Raw genomic sequence first — 21,735 nt, 5'->3', positions numbered from 1 at the left:
ATTGGAGTACACTCTTGGGAATTTTCTCTGACAAGATGATAGGGGCTGCTGCTTCTCTGCTACATCTGCATGCACTACACACTGAGGTCACTGATAATGATGATGCTGCCAATAGGCCCAGAATGAGGAGGAGAAGAGTGTTCAGGCCCAGGTAACCTTTCAAGAGCTACATGAGCTGGAGATAGTAGAGCACTACAGGTTGGACAGAAACATACCACAGCAACTCACCGAGCTCTGTCAGCCTCACCTCAGACCCAGAGCCAACAGAGGGGAACCCATCTCAGTGGAAACAAAGATATGTGTAGCCTTAAGAATACTAGCTACAGGTACTTTCCAAAGACCTACTGGGGACATCATGGGGAATCTCACAGGCACCCAAACCCAGGGTACTCCACCAGTTCCTGGATGTCATGCTAACACATGCCAGTGAGCAGATTTATTTCCCCAACAGCCCTGAGTAGAGGACCAGCAATATGCATCTCTTCCACCTTGTAGCACACTACCCTGAGGTACTGGGTGCCATATACTGCACTCATGTCCACATCAAAGCACCATCTGGTTTGGAGGGTAGAGTCTAGGTCAACCACAAGGGGTATTACTCCATCAACTGCCAGGTCATGTTCAATGCCCAGGACATTATCATCAATGTGTTTGCTGGCAGCCCTGACAGTTATCACAACCCCCACATCTGGCATGCATCACAGTTGTACCAGGCATTTGCCAGAGGGGGAATCCCATATGGCCATTTAGTGGGGGAGCCTGGTTACGCACTGGAACTATGGGTGAAGACACCCAAAAGAAATGCACACACACCAACTGAAGAATGCCATAATGAGGCACACACACAAACTAGGAACATTGTAGAGCATGTGTTTGGGCTGCTCAAGTCATGGTTCCACTGCCTTGACATATCTGGTGGAGCCTTGCAGTACTCTCCAGCCACATATGCACACATGTTCATAGTATCTACCATGCTTCACAGTATATTCATGTGGAAACAGCTGTGACAGTAAAATCACAGGGAAGGAACACACAGGCCCCCATCATTGCTAAGGTCCCCACAGACGCAGGAGGACTCAGAGCAGAAACCCCTTAAGCCTGTCCCTGTTGGCAGATGTAGGCATGCCCAGTATGCCATGGCCTTGGTGAAGAGGCAATGCATAGCACATACATTGACACCTTAGGGGCAGGGACTGACACCGCACTCTGACTAACAAACACAGTAAAATGGATGCCAGCCACATCACACTACCTATACATTACCATGTGTAATAGGTAGGATTAAAGGCTGTGTACTGCATGCATCTGACAAAGTCAGCCCTGAAGCACTGTCCTCACAACTGCTGCTGGCACAAGGTAAGTCACTCTTCTTAACAATAAATGAATAGGATAGTAGACTGTCGTAGCACACGTATGGTATTTCTGCATGTATGCATGGGAATGGAGTGGGTTGCCAGGATAGCAGCAGACAATAGACAGCTATGTGGGACAACTGGAACTCTCTCCCAAATACTGGCTGCCCCACAATATGCAGTAGGCCCTAAGCCAGCAAAATCCACTGCACTATGTGAGGGACTTACAAACAGTGGGGGGTCACAGGACAAATACATTGATGTCAGTGTTGGAATCCAATACATAGCTCTAAACCTCTTACAGCAAGAAATCTGTACAAAGCCATAAAGAAATGTGGGGCAAAGGCCCACAAACAGGGACAAGTCTTAAATATTACTCTTACAAACATAGAAAGTTGATAGAATAACAGGTGTTGCAGTAGCATGAATTCTCTGAAGGGCAAGAAGTCTGAAACTCAAATGTATGTCATTACTTTCTAACTTCAGTCTTAAATGATTTCACTATTATTTGCCACACAACCACAGTTTTATGAAAAGTGGACCCAAAATATGAGCCAAACATCTGGACAGTCTGTGATGATGTGTACAGTTGAGAGGTATGCCCCATCCCCCAACACACCCGTGTTCAGATAGAACTACAGTAACATTTTTGTTTGTATAGTAATAGCAGCAGACCACACATTCTCAGGGCTGTCACAATCAACTTGATAACTTGTTCCATTTCTACAATATTCAGGGGTCAATGTGCTATGTATGTTTGTGGTTATTAGTGTCAGGAAGTAGACAGCATTTACTGGTGGCTGTTGTGGCTTAGTGGTCTAAGTACAGTATTGTGGTTGTCAGGCCATACCAACTATTTTGCATGTCAGCTACACCAATGGTAGGAGCTGTACACACTGGCCAGAAGTCAATATTTGTTACTGCAGGAAAACTGGAAACTGGAGGGACAGGGGGCCACACATATGGACAGTACACAGCTCTGAGTAATCTACACAGTGCCTATTAGAACAGCAGGTTGTGACAGGTCAGTCTAGCATCAGGATATAAAGGCTGCCATGTTTCTGTGTCAATACTGACAACAATCAGTGGGCACCATCCATATCCCTGGAATGACAGGGTATCACAGAATGTTCACACGTATGTCTCATATATATGTGCTACTTGTCATAACATTGCATTTGCCTGGCAAACTATTTGCAAACCAAAAAAGGTTGATGTGAAAACATCAATGACAGACAGTTGAGATGCAGATGTCATACACATATGTAAATGCAAGCTACTACAAAACTCTTCTACCAACTGTCTACATTTGGAAGAGTAATATTAAGTGCCTGCCCCCATGTCTGGGCCTCTGACTATTATACATGGGCCTGTCCAGATGTCTATCTGTAAGAGTTTGAGAGCTCTGGCCAACATGTAGCCTTATAATAACAGTGCAACACAAACCTTCTGAGGACCACAGTGGATGTATGTGGCACAATGTTGGCCAACCTGCTAAACAGATAGTCAGAGGTGTGAAGTCTGTAACCCCTGTGTGTAATGTTATGACTTCCACCCCACTCACACCATAACTACAAATACATAACAGCAGCAACTGTGGACAAAGACTGTGACTGGACTTCAGAAGGACAAAGAAATACAAATAAGGGGAAGTGGCACAACTGGCCAGACAAACGTAGAATGTGCATGCTAGAACAGTTTCTGCTGTAACATAGTTCCCTGCAGTGTATGGAGTCAGTAAACAAATGTCTGTCAGTGCTCCTTCACATTACTCTATACTGATCTGTCACTGACATACCAGGAAATCACAGTGCTATGTAGAATACACCACAAATATTATGGAAAACTCTGCTCAGTTCAATGCACTCTGTACCCACCCCAGGATATGACTCAATTAATAAGGATAGCACACAGCCAGGAGATCCCTCAGCCAGTAGATCACTGAGCTGCTAGACTGTTTACACAGGTTCATCAGCCAATCGGCTGTGGCACACAAAATTCTGGACTGAAGTACAGGTAGCTCTGGACTGGAGTCCCACTGTTACTGTTGAAGGTCATACTGGGCATGCTCCTACACTTAGAGAATTACAGCCCATGTCTAAACCCACATCTGACTATTGATCTGTGTTGTTCATATATGCCTTTGCATAAATACACTTATATACACCTTAACTGTCTCTCAACACCCCCATCAAACAGGATTATCCTCATCTATCTGTATGTGGCACATATAAGATATATCTGCATCTGATGAGTGTGATATATATACATAATTATAAGTAATATATACAAATATAACACTTATAGACAGGCAGACACAGGGGGAGAGAGAGAGAAATGCAGAGAGAGAGAGAAGGACAGAGAGAGAGAGAGAGAGAGACACCATAAAAGGTATACAGTGAAGTACTGCTGCAGCCATTTGCACACCAGTTGTAACCAGTGGCACGTGCAAGTACGAAGGTGAGCTCTATTGTGTAATAGTAGTGAGGTAGGCATTGTAATGTCACATCTCCTGCCTTGTATGTGTGTGTGTTTCTGTCTCTATTACATTTACAGCAGAATACACATGCCCAACAGGCCTATGTCTTTGTAATGGTCACCCATTTTATGGGCCTGATACTAGTGTTATCTACAACAGTGGCCCACCTTTCAGTAGTTACTGATGTCATCCACCCTAACAGTAGTGTCAGACACTCTTTGCATAAATAAGCCTTGTGGCGCACACAATAAGTACGTAGTACTGTAGTGTAGATGGTTAGATAGGTAGTGGTTCATTCCCAACAATAGCAAGTCAGTGTGTGTTTATGGATAGCCCATTGTAGCTGTCTGTATTTGCTGCGTCTGTGTGTGCAATGACAATACATTTTTAAGGCCTGTTCCACCTTAACTCACCATTGCACTACTGTACAGGGCCTGTACATGTCATCCACCTTAGAAGCAATGTTGGACACTCTTCAGCCATATAAGCTCCATGACGCATGCAATAAGTATCTAGCACTATAGTACATGCAACTAGATAGGTAAGAATTCTAATCTCAGTACTGTCAACTGTGTGTGCGTTTGTAGTTTAAACCATTTTGAGTCCTGTTCCACCCAGGAAAAAACCCTCATTGCCCTACGTTACAAGGCCTGCTGATGTCATTCATCTTAGAAGCACCATTGGATACTCCTCAGACATATAAGTGCTGTGGGTCATGCAATAAGTACATAGCACTATAGTACATACAACTAGATAGGTAGGAAGTCTAATCTCAGCCTTGGCAACTGTGTGTATGTGTGTGTGTGTGTGTGTGTGTGTGTGTGTGTGTGTGTGTGTGTGTGTGTGTGTGTGTGTGTGTGTGTGTGAGAGAGAGATACCATTATGAGGTCTGTTCTGCTCTCCTGACACCCTATTGCATTAATTGAAAGGGCCTGCTGATGTCATCCACCTTAGATACCACATTGGACAGTTTGCAGGCATATAAGCTCCATGGCACATGTGATAAATACATAGCACTATAGTGCAGTAAACTAGATAGGTAGGGGCTGTAATCTCAAGACTGAAAACTGTGGGTGTGAAGCATATCCTCTGTCATTGTGTGTGTGTTTGTGTGTGTGTGTGTGTGTGTGTGTGTGTGTGTGTGTGTGTGTGTGTGTGTGTGTGTGTGTGTGTGTGTGTGTGTGTGTGTGTGGGGGTTGGTTATACCCTATTGAGAACTGGTCCGCCTTCCTGACACCTCCATTGCATTAATTGACAGGGCCTGTTGATGTCATCAACCTTAGATGCACCATTTCACACTCTACAGGCCATAACTCTCAAATGTATACAGTTTTGCAGAATGTCCAGATGATTGGCTCATATATGTTGTTTGTGTGTCATAAACATATGGTTTACTGGCCAATCATAGCCAAAGCATTAAGAGCTGAAATCAGAAAATCATGACAGACATCTGAGTGTCAGACTTCATACCCTTCACAAAAGTAATGGTAATAAGAAACTGGTCCCTCTATCAGTTATCTATGTTTGCAAGAGCAATATGTAAAACCTGTCCCTATTTTTGGCCCTGTATCACCAGATTATTGAAGGCTTTGTCCACATGTATTGTTCCAACAGGTTGAGAGGTATGCCCCAAGCATATCAGCTCCATGGTATATGCATTAAGGACATAGTACTATACTACATACAACTAGATAGGTAGGGGTTGTAATCTCAATACAGGTGACTCTGTAAGTGTGTATCTGTGTATGCATATCCTCTGTAGCAGGGTGTTTGTCTTGCCTGTGTGTGTGCAATGCCTATACCATTTTGTTTGCCTGTGCCACCCTGTTAACTCCAGAGTAGTAGTGGCAGACACTGCAAAACTGTATAACCTTTGTGGTTCATGTGCTATGTATATTGTGCTATCATATGTTTAACTAGACAGGTAGGGGAGCTGCTATCAACAAGGGCAGATCATGAGTGGGTGAGTGTCAGTACATATGTATATACCCTTGCAGCAGTGTGCCTGTGTTATGGCCACAAACATACATCTCAACCCCTTGCAGAAAGACATCTGGAGAAAGCCATACATAAAAATGGGACAAAGCCCAAAAATTAGGGTCAGTCTTTAAATATTGCTCTGACAAACATAGACAGGAAATAGCATAATGGGTTGTGCATCTGCATGCATTTTCTGAAGGGTATGAAGTCTGACTGGCAAATATCTGTCAGTATTGTGTAACATCGGTATTTAATGAATTCACACAACTTTGCCAGAAAACCACAATGTTATGCCAAACATAAAAAAATATGTGGAAAACAGCAGGACATTCTGAAGACATTTGTTGAGGTGGGGGTTATGGTCACCACCTGTGCCACCCTGCAGGTTGCAGTCCATGTTTAGCCAGGTGTGACAATGACACAAACAATACAGTGGTCCCAATAGTATAGGACAACAAACATCTTCTAAGGTTGTTTACTACCTGTATAAGGCAGTTACTTCACATCAGAAGCACCTTACTGATATGAGAAACAGAATAATCTATGGTGATATGATGCAAAGAAGCAATCATATTGGCAAACAAAGGGAAGTCCTGTCTGGTGCACTTGCCATGGGTTATAGTATGTCCTGCCAAGTGTCAAAATACCACAAGACATGTCCTACATTCCACATTTGATAAGGTGGGAACCCTACCCTGTGTTGCCTATGTGTGTGCAATATGTAGGCATGTGTATGCCCTGTGAGTAGCTTCCACCCACAATGACCCACATGTATGAAGGCATGAATGCAAACTGCCACCTCCCACATATGTAGATATTTCCTAAAGCTGTGGCAACTGTGAGTAGTGTGCTGTCTGGCATTGACCCACAAACTGATGTTAACTCACTGCAATGGGGTCATACAGTGGGTATGGAATGGTTACCAGGTCCTGGCCTCCAGATGAATGCAAAAACAGTATCATTGTACCATATGGTGAAGACATGGACCCACTATTTCCCATATCAATGACAATGTCATAAATACACAAACTGCGTTGAGAAGCCTGACTACTCAGGTTGATAACACTGTTGCAGTCATCCATGAATTAGTAGCAGTGGTCAAAAAAGGCTTGTAGGCTTATACGTGGTTTACCACATAGGTAAAGGGATTACATCCAGACAAAAGGTGAACATTACCTCTGTATAGTCCTCAGTCAGGACAAGACATTAGCAGCACGGCTGGTCTGGAATACACCTATGCAGACATCTGCACCAAATGGTAAGGCTATGTTAGCACCCACAAAGGTTATCTATGGCCTTCAACACTTGTGCCATGCAGACAGCCTTGAATCAGAACTGCCCCACTTGGTATTGGACAGGTTGTCCACAGGTGGGTTGTGGCATGTCTAGATGGCAATGTTGTCTCAGCCCTTCAACAGCTGTCCCATATATGTCAGTATAACTCTGTGCACATTATCAGCATGACAGGCTTGAATCACATATGACACAGTAAAATAAACAGCTGGAGAGACAGGCTTGTCTCCCAGTGGCTGCCCTGTGTCAGGAATGCACTCCCCAAAAATGTCAAACAGAGTACCATGCAGACCCTCATCAACTGCATCAAGGTTGAGTGGATATCAAAAAACATCTGTCCCAGGGGTCCAAAGTGTGTCAAGCAATGACAGGGGCAACAGATGCTGATAGGTGATTCTGATGTGGATACAGTACTGGATAGGCTTGTAAGGGATTCAGGGCCACTACTGTAGTAACCTCCTTTGTACCTATCAACCTGTGATCCTACAGAGCCCCCAGGTGACATGTAGCAAGAGTAACATGCTGTATTAAGGGGTATGCATGCAAGGTACACTGCCTACCACCATTGTTCCTCACACACTGTTCCATGCATATACACCTAGGTAAACATGAACACATACAGCAGAACCTTGATGATGAAAAGGTCTCTGTGTTGCCACTCTGCTGTCCTCATCTCCTGTACTGGCAGCAGCCTACCACGACTTAGACACAATGACACCTGGAATGGTAACAGAATAAGGTCTGTGAGACAGCAGTCAGTCAGCAGTACTAACAGCAATAAAGCATCATGGCACAAAGGTACATACACTTTGATGTGTATGGATGATAATTGCCAGCAGACAGCACCTTATATGCCATAACACTATTATACTACACACTGCCCTTACCTGTACTATATTCACCTTGTGCATCAGACACATATTAGCATGTCCCTGCATCAATGGTGTAGATAACAGGGATGTGGCACAGGTATCATCATGCTCACAGGGTGAGGTGTGTGGTTGCAAATGTCTAGGCTGTGCCATACAGTTGACATCATGTGAGTGTGCATCTGGAAGGGTACTGGTCAGCTGGGCGATGGAGGTGAGCTGTGTGAATCTATCAGTGATCTGCATGTGACAGTGATGTGTTTGTGTGCATGCACATAGTCAAGTCATGTGCTAACCCTACATGGTGGTATATTTGACAGCTGTGGATCATACATGGCAGAATGTACAGTTCACCGTCTTTGGCCATGAACACGGGAACTGACTTCTGACAGGAGTGGCACTGGCTGGTAGGCTGTCAGCTGATGTTGTTGCTGACCTACATCCATGTGATGCCCTACTCCCACCACATGCTCAAGCACAGACATTGCATGGTTACAGACTGACAATGTCTCACCTCACCATCTATTGACTACATCAGCAAAATGATGTAAGGCATCACCAATGCCATGGAGGGTGTCATGATGCCAGGCAGTGTTGCATCCATGAACCTGAGCATCCCTCTGGTGTGCCATTCACCACATGCCTGTGCCTCCATGATTGACTGTAACATGCATCAGTGAGTTGAGCTGTAACACCTCTGACAGAGGCTGGATGGACAGCAGTCCTCCTTTGAGCACTCTTTTCAATCTGCCTGTGTGGGACCTCACCAGCTCTCTGGCTATGGCTAGTGTCTGCAGTCACTGATGCCATAGTCACCACACTACCCTGTTTGATGACACCACCCTTTGACTGCCCAATATCTGTGGCTGCTAGGGACTGGGTATGTGTGGGCAGACTAACTGTGTGCTTGGACATTGGGGTGAAAGTGGGATGTCAACCAGTTGGACAGATTCAACCCCCAACAACCCCACCTGTGCCTCACAATGGCCACCATCATCATCATCAGAGTCCGATGAGACACTGACATCAGGTTGTGAGGGAGACACACTCGAACCCACATGGTCACCTGTGAAGGGAAGACAACATGATTGCATTAATTCCAGCACCATAATGTTTGCTGATCCATAAACACACACACACACACACACACACACACACACACACACACACACACACACACACACACACACACACACACACACACACACACACACACACACACACACACACACACACACACACACACACAAGGTGCCACAAAAGCATTTTACAGACCATACTGTCTGATGCAATGCACAGCACACAGTCAGACCATAACAGACACATTCTGGACAAGTCCTTAACAACATGCAGTGCAGCTATGTCCAGTTAATGTTGCTAGTGCTATACAGATATGTGACAAGTCAGAGTATGTGATGGACCTTCACCTAACACACAGTGCACCCGTCTACACAATAGTAATGCACCCCTGTATAGCACAATGGCTACACCTATACAAAACTAAGTACTAATATGTTACAGCTCCTGGAAATACACTACTGTGATTATCAATGTGATGCACTGCAGTGAACCCCACAACAAGTGAGCATGCATGTACTGCAATATGGGTACCCTTAACAGTTGTGTGCTTGGCAAAATGGCAGCCCTTAACATGCCTAGGGTAGAAGCAAGCCATAGCATGACAGTTCCACACTCGCGCTGGCTACAGGCTGATGTTCCCCAGCCACATGAGAGGTACCTATAGAATTGTGGGTGAGAGCTATTGTTAGCACACACACACATATGGCAATGGTAAAAGGATAATATGTGCATGTATCAACATGTACAGTACAAGATGCGATGCTACCCAAATTTCCGACATTCACATTATGTGTGCATATGTGTGCATTACAAAACCCCAACCACAACTGCTGAGTAATCTGACATATGCATACAGGTATGCAGGGCTGCCAGTATGAATGCTACAGTATTAACATGATGACCACTGGAGACTTACCTGGATGGTCCTCAGCTGTGGAGTATGTGCCACCCACCTCAATGAAATATGTGCTGATGGTTTTCTCTGAGCTGGTGGCTGACACTAGGTTTACCAGGAACTCCTCTGTGGCAAAGAGTGGTGGTTGTGTAGCAGGCCCTCCCCCTGTGCCAGTATGGTCCCTGGCCACAACTTGCATCCCTTTGCCATGCATGGTGTATGAGATCAGTAGCATGGTGTTGGACCTGTCCATAGCTCCTGTCCCAGTGGCCCACATTATTCACTGTTGCTACCAGGTCTGCTCACAGGGCAGCCCATTGTTGCTGGTTATGGCAGCTCCTTGACAACCCAGTGAAGGAGTATCAGGGAATTGATTATTGCAGTGGTCCCAGCTTCTGAGAAGGCTGAGTTGTGTCATCTGTAAATCCCACCTGAATGACATAAACAGGGGAACACATCACAGGACTGCATACATTGATCACCATTATGTACAGACCCTGCACATTCACTTTTGCCAGAACTATCCACCACTAACCCTCACATCATACCCCCACCATCTATCAATGCATTATGTCTGTGGGTATTGGCAACATACTGGCAATACAGCATGTGTTGGCCCCTGATCCTGATGTTTCATGCTACTTGCTGCATGTGCTATGAGGTATTGCACTGCATGTAGCTGTTGCACCTATCACTGCTTATTCATAGGCTGTCTACATGGACTGCTTTGGTGTCAGCCCTCTACTGTAGTAGTACTCAACTGGTCTGCAGGCCCACCCCTTGGGTCTCCCTAGCCTTCCTCCCTCAGAATCTGGACTATATGCTGGACAATGTTCTACAGTTTCCTCAGCTGGTGTGGTTGATATTGGTGTCCTGGCACTGTGTAGCACCTGCCTCATATACATGGATGGAAAGCCATCTACAGACACCACCAACAAGCACACTGTGTGAGAGATGCAATGACTGTAGGAACCTGCAGTCCATGTTCTCTGCCTGTCAAGGCTGCATATCTGTCCTCAAACAGGTTGTCAACACAATCAGTACACCTTACACACCATTCACACCTACACAACACACACAAACATCTGTGGTGATCCTCAACATACACATCCACAAACAAAGGGGATCTCTGAGGCAAAGCCAAACATGAATGCCACAGCCATACACAGCACATTCCACACATGGCCACAAACCTGTGTCCCACAGTCATGCAGGCGTAAGCCCATGTCAAACATCTTACACATAGGGGACTCCAATGGAGACACACTGGTGTGCCTCTGACCTGGCTGGGTATGTGGATGGTCACAGTAACTTTTGTGTCATTTGACAGACTCAGCCATATTGCATACACACTGCTATCTCTCACCAACAGGTACTATCATGGGTCTGTCACTGTACATGTTGGTGCGCCTGACCTGACCTGAAATGTACATCCCTGGACTATATGCATTGAGACATGAGTGAGCACCCTGGTTATGTGCCCCAGGCAGGTATTTCCCTAGCCTCACACAGCATTATGCTATCACCCAGACAGATGTTGCAATACAATCAGGGAATGATTGCCCTTAACATGTGTACATTTATCCTGTAATATTCCAGGGATTCCAGTAACTGTGAGTCTGGGATGATATGGTGCACAGACCATGATGCTCTGAAAGAGATGGCCTCCATCTGTCTTCACTGGTCTTCATGTGTCCGGCAGTGGTTCCTGCCAGCTCCACAGTGACTCTGTTAGTAACATTGGTGACGTTATCGCTACCATCATATAAGTGTCAGTACAGGACCCATTGAAGGCCATGCTGCTAAATACTACAGGTGTACACATGACTTTGCCCTCATTGCAAGCAGTCCTACCCTGGGAACAGCAGACATCTGTGCACTCACAGAGACCATGGTTCAAAGCTGCAGAAAACACTCCAAGCCTTACATGGTCAACCATCCTATCATACATGTAGAAGGCAAAGTGTAGCCAGTAATGCCATGGGACATGGGGTTTCCATATATATGAGACACATACACACCTCTGCACTGTACAGGTAGTAAGATATACAGGGGACACTGCAGAGGCAGTTCACCATTGCCAACACAAACCTATGCAAATCACAGTTAAGTACTGGCCAGCACGTGTGATCATGAAGCCCATTCTGCCTACATGGACCTCATCAACTGTATTAGGAGCTGGGTCTGTACTCTGATCCTGGGTCAGTTGAACAACCTTAACATACATTGTAAGACATACCCATGCCAGCACACAAATGGCCAGGAAGCTATCAACAGTGGATGTACAAACACCTTCGTGCAGCCAGGGGCTACACCCACATGAGGTGAAGGTGTATTGTAGTTGACATCACACAACATGGGTTACCACTGCAGCATCCCTACAGTGTCACCCTCCATGGCAAAGCAACCATCATGCAGTCACATCTGCAGTCACCATCTCCCACAATACCCAACCCCTCATTAAGGACTGGCACCAATATACACACAAGCACTATATGTGCATTTGTATAGATGCATTTAGTCAGCTATACCTGACAGGCCTATATAATCCTCTGTTAGGATATGCACCAGTCTGGTGGACATGTTCAATACATACTGTCCATAATAGGGATGACATACTGTTGTCCGAGACAAAGTAGGAGCAGGTTCCCATTCTGGAGCAATGTCTCCTTAGTGTGTACATGAGAACTGGATCTGTCCTGCAGACCTGTACAGCAAACACAGTGCTTACAGTGTCTACATCCACTACAGACAGTCATCTCTGTTACTGCACATATGTCTGAAACAGCGCAGGTAGCAGCTGCTCACTTGTGGTGCACAAGCACACCAGCTATATCAGTGCTGTTGGTATAGCATACTAGATGCCTGACAGAGTTGGTGTAAGCTTCACCCCCTGTGTTCCACGTCAGTATATCAAGATATGCACAATACCTCCACTGTCTCCTATATGTGGGGAACAAGTCACATTTCACAATGCATCCCATTTGACCCTAAGCCTAAACTGCAACACCACAAGGAACCGTATTGAAAGGAGGACTGAGTATTGCCTTTGTCCCATCCATTTGAAGGACGACCACTCCTTTACACTAAGGTGGGGCATCACCCATTCAGTCACATGATAGACCCAGCAGTCTAACTAGGCTATTCTGCAAGGCCATACCACAGTTTCAAGTAAACCTCATTAACAAGGACATGTACAACCTGGCAATACTCCATTACACACACTTAGGCTTTGTCAAGGAAGGGTTCATGTCTGCTACAGTCAGGTGACCTCTAGGACACCATCACCAAAGCCGTGGACAGGGGGTGACAATGCAAAATGCCCACCTTGACCTGGACAAACTGTGTGACAGTATAACCCATGTGGCCATTATGGATATAGCACTCCCAAATATGCATCACACCATATGTTACCATGGGGTAGCACAGTGGTCTGCTGACATGACCCAACAATTCCACATAAAGAAATGCACCGCAAGCAGTTGACCCATAAGTAGGTGTGTAAGCTGTTGTTCTGTGTTTGGACCTCTGTTATGTGTGACGTATACATCTGAAGTGCATGTAACAGCCATTAGCATATGTCTGACCATGTCTGCAGATGACTGCATGCTATGTGCCATCACTGGAGTCCCTAGTGATGTGTACATCTGCCTAGGAGGGATTCACACAGATACATGACCATTGCCAGATACATGGCCTCAAGCCACATACCAGGACATGCAGTGTGAACCCCTATGGGCAAAAGTGACTTCCCTACATATTATCAGAGTATGAACAACATCCTAGGCATGCAATGAGTCGTAAAGATGCTGTGGACACAAGTCTTTAGCAATATGACATGTCAACACAATGTGACTTCCATTGTAAGATAAACCTCCTACATGGCCCATGTCATACATAAAGGTATGTCATCAGGCGACATGGGGTATAAACATCCCCGCATACCCCCTAATGAGGACCATTAATGTGTATAATTCCCTTTTTGTCATTAACATCACACCACACATGCAGCAGCTGGGGACATCACAGAGGTTTCCCACCAGGGAATACCAGGGCATCAAACATCTACCACACACCGATAGTCTATAAGGCCAACCCTCTACCCGGTTTCATACATAATCATCATGAGTAACCTCAGTGTGGCATGCAAGGCACTCACAGACTCCACATTGCTGGGACTGCTGCATGAGTACAAATCATACTTCGTAAGACCAACTGATGAAAGAGAACCAACTAAACAAACCCACAGATCAGCGGTATTGCAACCAAGGAATCGAAGCCAAGCAAATTCCAAAAAGTAACTTGAATGCAAATTTATTTGAATAAAAAAATGTTTTTGCTTCTAACAGGTTACAGCAGCTTCTTCAGAAGATCTTCTGAAGAAGCTGCTGTAACCTGTTAGCAGCGAAAACGTTTTTTTATTCAAATAAATTTGCGTTCAAGTTACTTTTTGGAATTTGCTTGGCTACAAATCATACTTTATTCTGTTAAAACACACACACACACACACACACACACACACACACACACACACACACACACACACACACACACACACACACACACACACACACACACACACACACACACACACACACACACACACACACACACACACACACACACACACACACACACACACACACACACACACACACACACTCATCCTGGTGTGTGGCATGAAGTGGGCTTGTTTCCAGCTTAGATGTGTGCCCCACACAATCAGGCTGTGGTGGAATGAGCACCCTGTCTACATCAGGCAGGGTGGCTATTTATACCTTTGCAGGTGTAGCCTGGATAACTGGATGGTTAACTGCACATACACCTGCAGGATACCACCTGTGTCCCTGTTGGATGGGGGCATCAGGTGCTGCCTTGCATACACATGGGCTAAGGCTAACATCTGGCCTAGGCTTATGGCTGCACAGGACCCACAGCCTAGCAACCTCATATGGTACCAGGACTACCAGATATGGCCTGAGTTCTGTGATAGACTGTGTTGTTTTGTGTCCACATCCATCACTGTCATCGGCTGCTGGGTGTCCTGTATGGGCAATGTTACTGTACCATGTCATCCAGCCTACATCCGAGAAATAGGTGAGTGGTACTACAAGTACATATAGACATTCCAGCAACATCTGTGCTACAGAATAACTGAGAGCAGTGCCTATGTGGTGTAGGGTGTCCTCCTCATAGCTGTCTGACATCTGCAATACACAGATGTTTGCAGAATGTGTACATGTGCCTGATATATGTAGACCCCCATGCCAGACAAATGCATATTTCCGGACAACAGTTGGACAATACGTGATGGTTGTCCCCAGAGTTTGTGGAATGTGTCTGTGACATGGCAGACCCATGGGGACACAGTAATAGTACATGAATATATGGTTCTGTATGCATTCCCTTACATTCTATGTCAATATGTATGCATTGCTGCTGAGCCAGAGCCAGTGTCCCCCCACTACTTGTACCTATAACCTGCTGCTGTGCTGCAGGGGGTCACCAGGTATGCTAGCCATAGGTGTTAAGCAATCAGATACAGGTGTGGAGTACATAGTAACCTAGCCAGAGTACATCATGAATGGTCAGGGACACCTGGCCAGTCTTTGACGTAGCCCTGTATGACATTCACAGACTGAGAGGGGCTGACTGACAGTACATGATGTCATATGCCTGCTGTATCCACCAATACTTACAATCAGTATTGTACAACAGACAATAAAAGTAGCAGTCATATGTGAGCTGACCATTGCTGGGGTGATTCAGGGGCCAGTGCTGTGATCTATGTCACTGCAGACAGAGCCGTAAGGGATGGCCATAGGTCTGGACAGCAGACTAACAGCAACATGTCAGTCCAGACAATGTTGTTGAGACCTACTTCTTATTTCCCATGACTGCATCCCCCCATCTGCATTCCATTACATGCTTCATTCAATGACATACCTGGTATATTGCTGTACTCCTTTGAGAGAAGTAATCCAGTTGTAGTATCCTAGAGAATCGCAGTCAGTCTTCATAAATAAAGTGTCAGACCTGTTTACCATAGGCAGCAGCTTGACTTTTGTAGGTAATGCTTATGAACAGGTGATTGCCTGTGCACCAGTTCATGACTCCCACTTGCTAATTGCATTCAGAACAGCTGGGTTGCCTTTCCATTGGCCAATGGCATGGCAACACAGTGCTACAATTAAGGCCTTCATGTAGGCCTTGCCCCTTTTCCTGGCCTGTAAGGAGGACATTCTCGAGGTGTGGGAACCACAGCATCACAGAGAGTAGCTGGAAATACTGTCCACTGTTTGGATTGATGTGTTATGTCCACACTTCTGCATGCTGTGTCTGGCCATTGTCAACATACTTTCAGATTCTGTAGCAGTGTACTGTTGAACGATGTGTGTTGGAGTCACTAAGGAGACAATCAGATGTGAGTGTCATACATCCTTTTTATCTGAATGTGCATGCTACTACAGTTGTGGTTCTATCAGCTGTGTATGTTTGTAGGGGGAGACTGTGACACATGTCCCTTTCATGTGAGCACCCCCCCAACTCTTGATGTATGGGTGTCATGTGGATACTCTGTTCCAGGTGTTTGGGATGTATGTAAGGTCTGTAGCAGGTAGCTGGACATACTGCTGCATGTGTAGCAGGTTGCAGCTGCTGCATTCTAGCCAGGAGTCAGACTAGGGATTGTGAACACATAGGGGCACATCAAGCTCTTACTATCAGTGAGGGAGAAGTGCCAGCTGTTGTGTCACAGCATGGCCTGGTTGAGGGTACCCATAACAGTCCAGGTGAAGCATGTGCCTCTGGTACATATGTTACATAATAGTGCCATCCAGTGAGTGTTAGGTGATATTTAGAATACATATTCATAATTGTGAAATGTGTCCCACCCTGCAGGCCTTTAACATGCTACCGTGGGTGGCAGTGACTGCAGTGGAAGCAACCAGTTTTCATGGACATTGCATGGCTCAGTTATTCCTATGTTATATTGACATGCATGTAGTTCTTGTGCCACAGACTGGACTGTGGGCCAGGACTGTGGGTGTCCAGATGTGACATATGCTAGGAATGTAACAGATAGATTATATATAATATATTAATAATATATTATATATATATATATATATATATATATATATATATATATATATATTAATAATAATATATATATATATATATATATATATATATATATATATATATATATATATATATATATCATAATATATTATATTATATTATATTATCACAAAATAAGGTACAAGGTACAGTTCCAAAATAAGACCACAACAACAGTTCCAGGAAAGGCTGTATGAGTGCTTTCGTTCCTTTATTCACAATAAAACACAGAACATCATCAGATACAATTAGCTACATAATTTCCCCTTCATTAAATACTGTCTTTACAAATCATGTAACTTCTCATTCATTAAAAAACAATTTTATAATTCCTTCCTAAGAACTTCATGTTAATTAATCCTATAACCTTGCTACTTCACATTTAATAAAATATATACATAATTTGCGAATACGTATTGTGTTAGAACTGGGAAATTTTAACTGCTTAGACCTCGCTACTTGTTTTTCTACTGCTACTCGGTAGAGTTTGGGTTGTGACCGAGTTTTAAATATGGGAAGCTTGCAGAATGAAGATATGGTGACTCTAACTCAATTGTTGGAGTTAATAAATCAAACAAATGCTAAGGTGGACTTGGTGTGTAACAACATGAAGGACTTGACACATGTAAAAGACAATTTACCTGGTACGAGTGGAGTCTCTAGCTCAGTGATTAACAGAACTAATGAAAAAGAGATGCCCTATTCGAGGGCGTTGTTGGAAGGAGCGATGAACATTGGTGGTGATGAGAAGAGTAGGAGGGATCAGACTGACAAAATACTTCCTTAGTGTCTCCTCCAATGAACGATGGTGATTTATTTGTGCTGGTTAAACAGAGAGCCGAGAACATTAAGTAGCTCCCATGGGGGAGTGGCTAATGATAACGAACCGGTTGTGGCCTTGAAACAAAAAATTTACCAGCTGGAGAAAACCTTGAAGAAATTTAGGGGTTTACAGTTGGACATTGCATTCTTTGAAGATTGTATTAAGGTACGATGGGTACCTATGGGGCTACGCATATGGAATTTTATGAACAACCTAGCGAGCGGTTCTGTTTTACATTAAGAACTGCTAGAGCTGTTTGACCATACAGGGATGGAGTATATGTGTCTCCTGATTCATGATAATCAACGGCAGCTGATGACACTTAAGGAAGAAATCATTTGTTTACAGGGAGAGATTTTGGAGCACAAAGTGTTTGGTATGAACGAAGGTTTGTACTGTAGCATTTTTATATGTGTGGAACAACATGAAAACATAATTAAAACAAGAAAAAACAAGTAGATGAGGAGAGACGAGGAGGATTATGCTCAAAAGAGGGTGTATTCTATTCCAAGCTCTAAGGTACAATCCAGAGTTTCCTTTGCGGGGTCGGAAGAATTGGTGACCGAAATGGTGTTTGATGGAGAGGATGAACAGAGAGAGGTGTTTAGAGACCCCAGTAATGATATGGGACAGGATGTTTGGCAAAATCCGAGATGGTCAGCGAGATTAAAAAACAAAAATGGACAATGGCCCTGAGAGGCAATGGACAGAACTGCGGGGGGTATTGAGGTCAACAGGGGGGCTGAGGGAGGTGGATAGGTGGTTCTCCATGATACCACTAGCAGTAAGTGTCCATACTGAGACAAACAATGATGTATGCTCAGTTGATAATTACACTAACTTTGATACAATGCCACCAGTGGTAAGTGGTCATATTGGGAGCAATAATGATGTATGCTCTATTGATAATTATACTAACTTTCAGTTAAATTTAGTGAAAGACGCAATATTGGTTGGTGGAAAAATTTACGAGGAAGTATCTCAAGATAACAATGTGATACACACTGTTTGTAGGGGGGACATGTAAGAAATATGTTATAATGGAAATGTTGATGTTAATTTTATTGAATTAATGGAAGTTAACTTGGCTATCTCTGAAAATAATGACAGTGAAGAAGCTGGAATGAGCTTTGATTTACCTGAAATTATTGAACCGAATGTTTCAGTTAGTGAATATAAGGGGTTAAAGATTTTTAATTACACTGATGAAACATTAGAAGTCTTTCATGGTGAGTTGCTATCAAAGGGATTTACCTTTGTTCCCAAAGGGCGACATTATGGAGCTGACACTATATTTGATCTAAAACTGTTTGCCAGGACAGTTAATTTGAACCTGGTGATGAAAAAAAATAAAAAAGGAAAGGAATCTAAGAATAAAAATAAAAATATACTTAGCAAGAAGAGCACCTATAATCCCCCAGTACTCCCCCCAGTGGCAATGTTTGAAAAACTGATATAAATTGAAATTAGGAATTTATTTAGTAAAAAGAAAGGAAAGGTTTGTGATAATCTGACTAATGAGGAAAATCGCGTATTAAAAGAATTGATGGACAACCAATGCATCCGTATCATAAAACCTGACAAATGGGGAGGAGTGGTGATTATGGGGAAGCATGATTACACTAGTAGGATGCTAAGATATTTGAATGATGGTGAATGTTTTAGTCCTACCTCTTTAAACAAAATCAATATTTTTAATAAAAGATTTTGATTTTGGAAGAGCTATTCCAGGAGTGCAGTTTCTGTGATGAAGAAATTAATTTTTTGAGAGTCAAATATCTGAGGGTCCCTTGCTTTTTTGGGATTCCGAAAATCCAAAATCTTTGGTTGACCCACCAATGAGACCAATTGTGGCAGGGAGAGGAAGTAAGACTGAACCCCTAGCAAAAATGGTTGACTTTCATCTAAAAAATTTCTTTGAGGGGAAGGAGCATGCGCTCAAGGATTCGTGGCACCTTTTAAAAAGTTTGTCAGTTTCAGAATTTAAGGAACATTGATGTTAAGGACTTGTACTTAAGTATGCCCCACAATGAAGGCATGGAAATGTTTCAGAAAGCACTAAGAGAGGGTACAAAATTGTCTGGTGATTCAATTTTTGTGTTGACTACACTGATGGAATTGGTACTTGGTAACAATTTTGTATGGTTTCAAGGGGAATATTTTAAACAATCCCATGGGGGTAGCGATGGGGGCAATAGTGGCACCGGTTTTCACAAACATCGTACTCTGGTACTGGGAAACTAAATTTGTACTAGATTCAGAATTTAAAAATAAGATCTACAAGTATTATATATTTTTAGATGATATTCTGGTATTTTTTTTTAAAGTTTACTAGCACAATAGGTACAGAGATAGTCAACTATTTAGATGTGCATTTGTACAAGATCAGCCCTGAGGGATGTTTGGAGTAACAGCCTGTTACATTTTTAGTGATCACCCATTTTGGCAGAAAAGGAACCTTATTAAAAGTCAGATGATTAGGGTTTCTAGACCGACCACGGAAAATAAAAAATTCTCACAAGAATTAGATATATTGAAAAAAATTTGAAATGAGAGAGGATACCCGGAAACATTAGTAGAGAGTCAGCAACACTATGTTACTAGTAGGAGGAGGACCAGCTATCCACTGTTGTTGAAAAATCCTGAAGTAGTGGTGGGGAGTCAAGAAAGTAGGGTAGACTCATTTTGTTGTGTCATGACTTTTAATGAATACTCACCAGAGATTAAAAAGATAATGGAAAAAAAAACTGGACAGATGTTTTTGGAGCATTTGGGCTTGATAAAGTGGGGGTACAGCCTAAGATAGTATATAGAAAAGGGCACAACTTAAAATCCTTGTCTGAAAAGAAGAAAGAAAATTGTGAAGGATTAATTTTGGGGAAGATGACCAAATGTAGGGCATGTAAAGAATGTAGGTTCATTTATGAGACCAAGAATGTAGTGATAGAAGGTTACAAAAGGGTTATCCCGGTTAAAGGGAATTACAATTGTAAGACAAAGGGAGTGGTTTATGCTGCCCCATGCCAAACATGTAACACCTACTAAATAGGAAAAACTGAGAATGAGTTGAGGAAACGACTCTACCAACATAATTACACCATTCGTAGATGTGATGATATCAATGCTTTGTTTAGACATTCTTCTGTGTGCAATGATTTAAAAAAAAATAGATTTTGTGTTTTGGAAAAGGTAAAGAGAGGGGTAACTGGTCTAATTTCCTAGTATACAGGGATACTTATTGGCAAGTTCTATTAAACTTTACAAAAGAACCTGGTTTAAATGATAGGATTTCTATTAGTAGTGTATTAAATATGAGGGTGGATAAGATTTAAAATAAAATAATTAAAATAAAGTAATTATTTTTAAAATTACCAGGAGTGAGGGTATAATGGATTTATATAATATTTATATAATATTGTATTAAATTGTTTAAGATGTTTTATGTTTAGGTTTTTTATGTGTATATTATGTATATATTTTATTAAATGTGAAGTAGCGAGGTTATAGGATTAAATAAACATGAAGTTCTTAGGAAGGAATTATAAAATTGTTTTTTAATGGATGAGAAGTCACATGATTTGTAAAAACAGTATTTAATGAAGGGGAAATGATGTAACTAATTGCATCTGATGAAGTTCCGTGTTTTATTGTGAATAAAGGAACGAAAGCACTCATACAGCCTTTCCTGGAACTGTTGTTGTGGCCTTATTTTGGAACTGTACCTTGTGCCTTATTTTGTGATTTTTACCTTGGACTCCGTGGATTTGTGTTTTTATATTATATTATGATAATATATAGTATATGATATATTACTAATAATATATTATATTATGGCAGGTGTA

This window comes from Protopterus annectens, chromosome 5.part0 (genome assembly GCF_019279795.1).
Source record: "Protopterus annectens isolate FY-2018-M chromosome 5.part0, PAN1.0, whole genome shotgun sequence".
Lineage (NCBI taxonomy): Eukaryota > Metazoa > Chordata > Ceratodontiformes > Protopteridae > Protopterus > Protopterus annectens.
Note: the sequence above shows the minus strand (reverse complement) of the source record.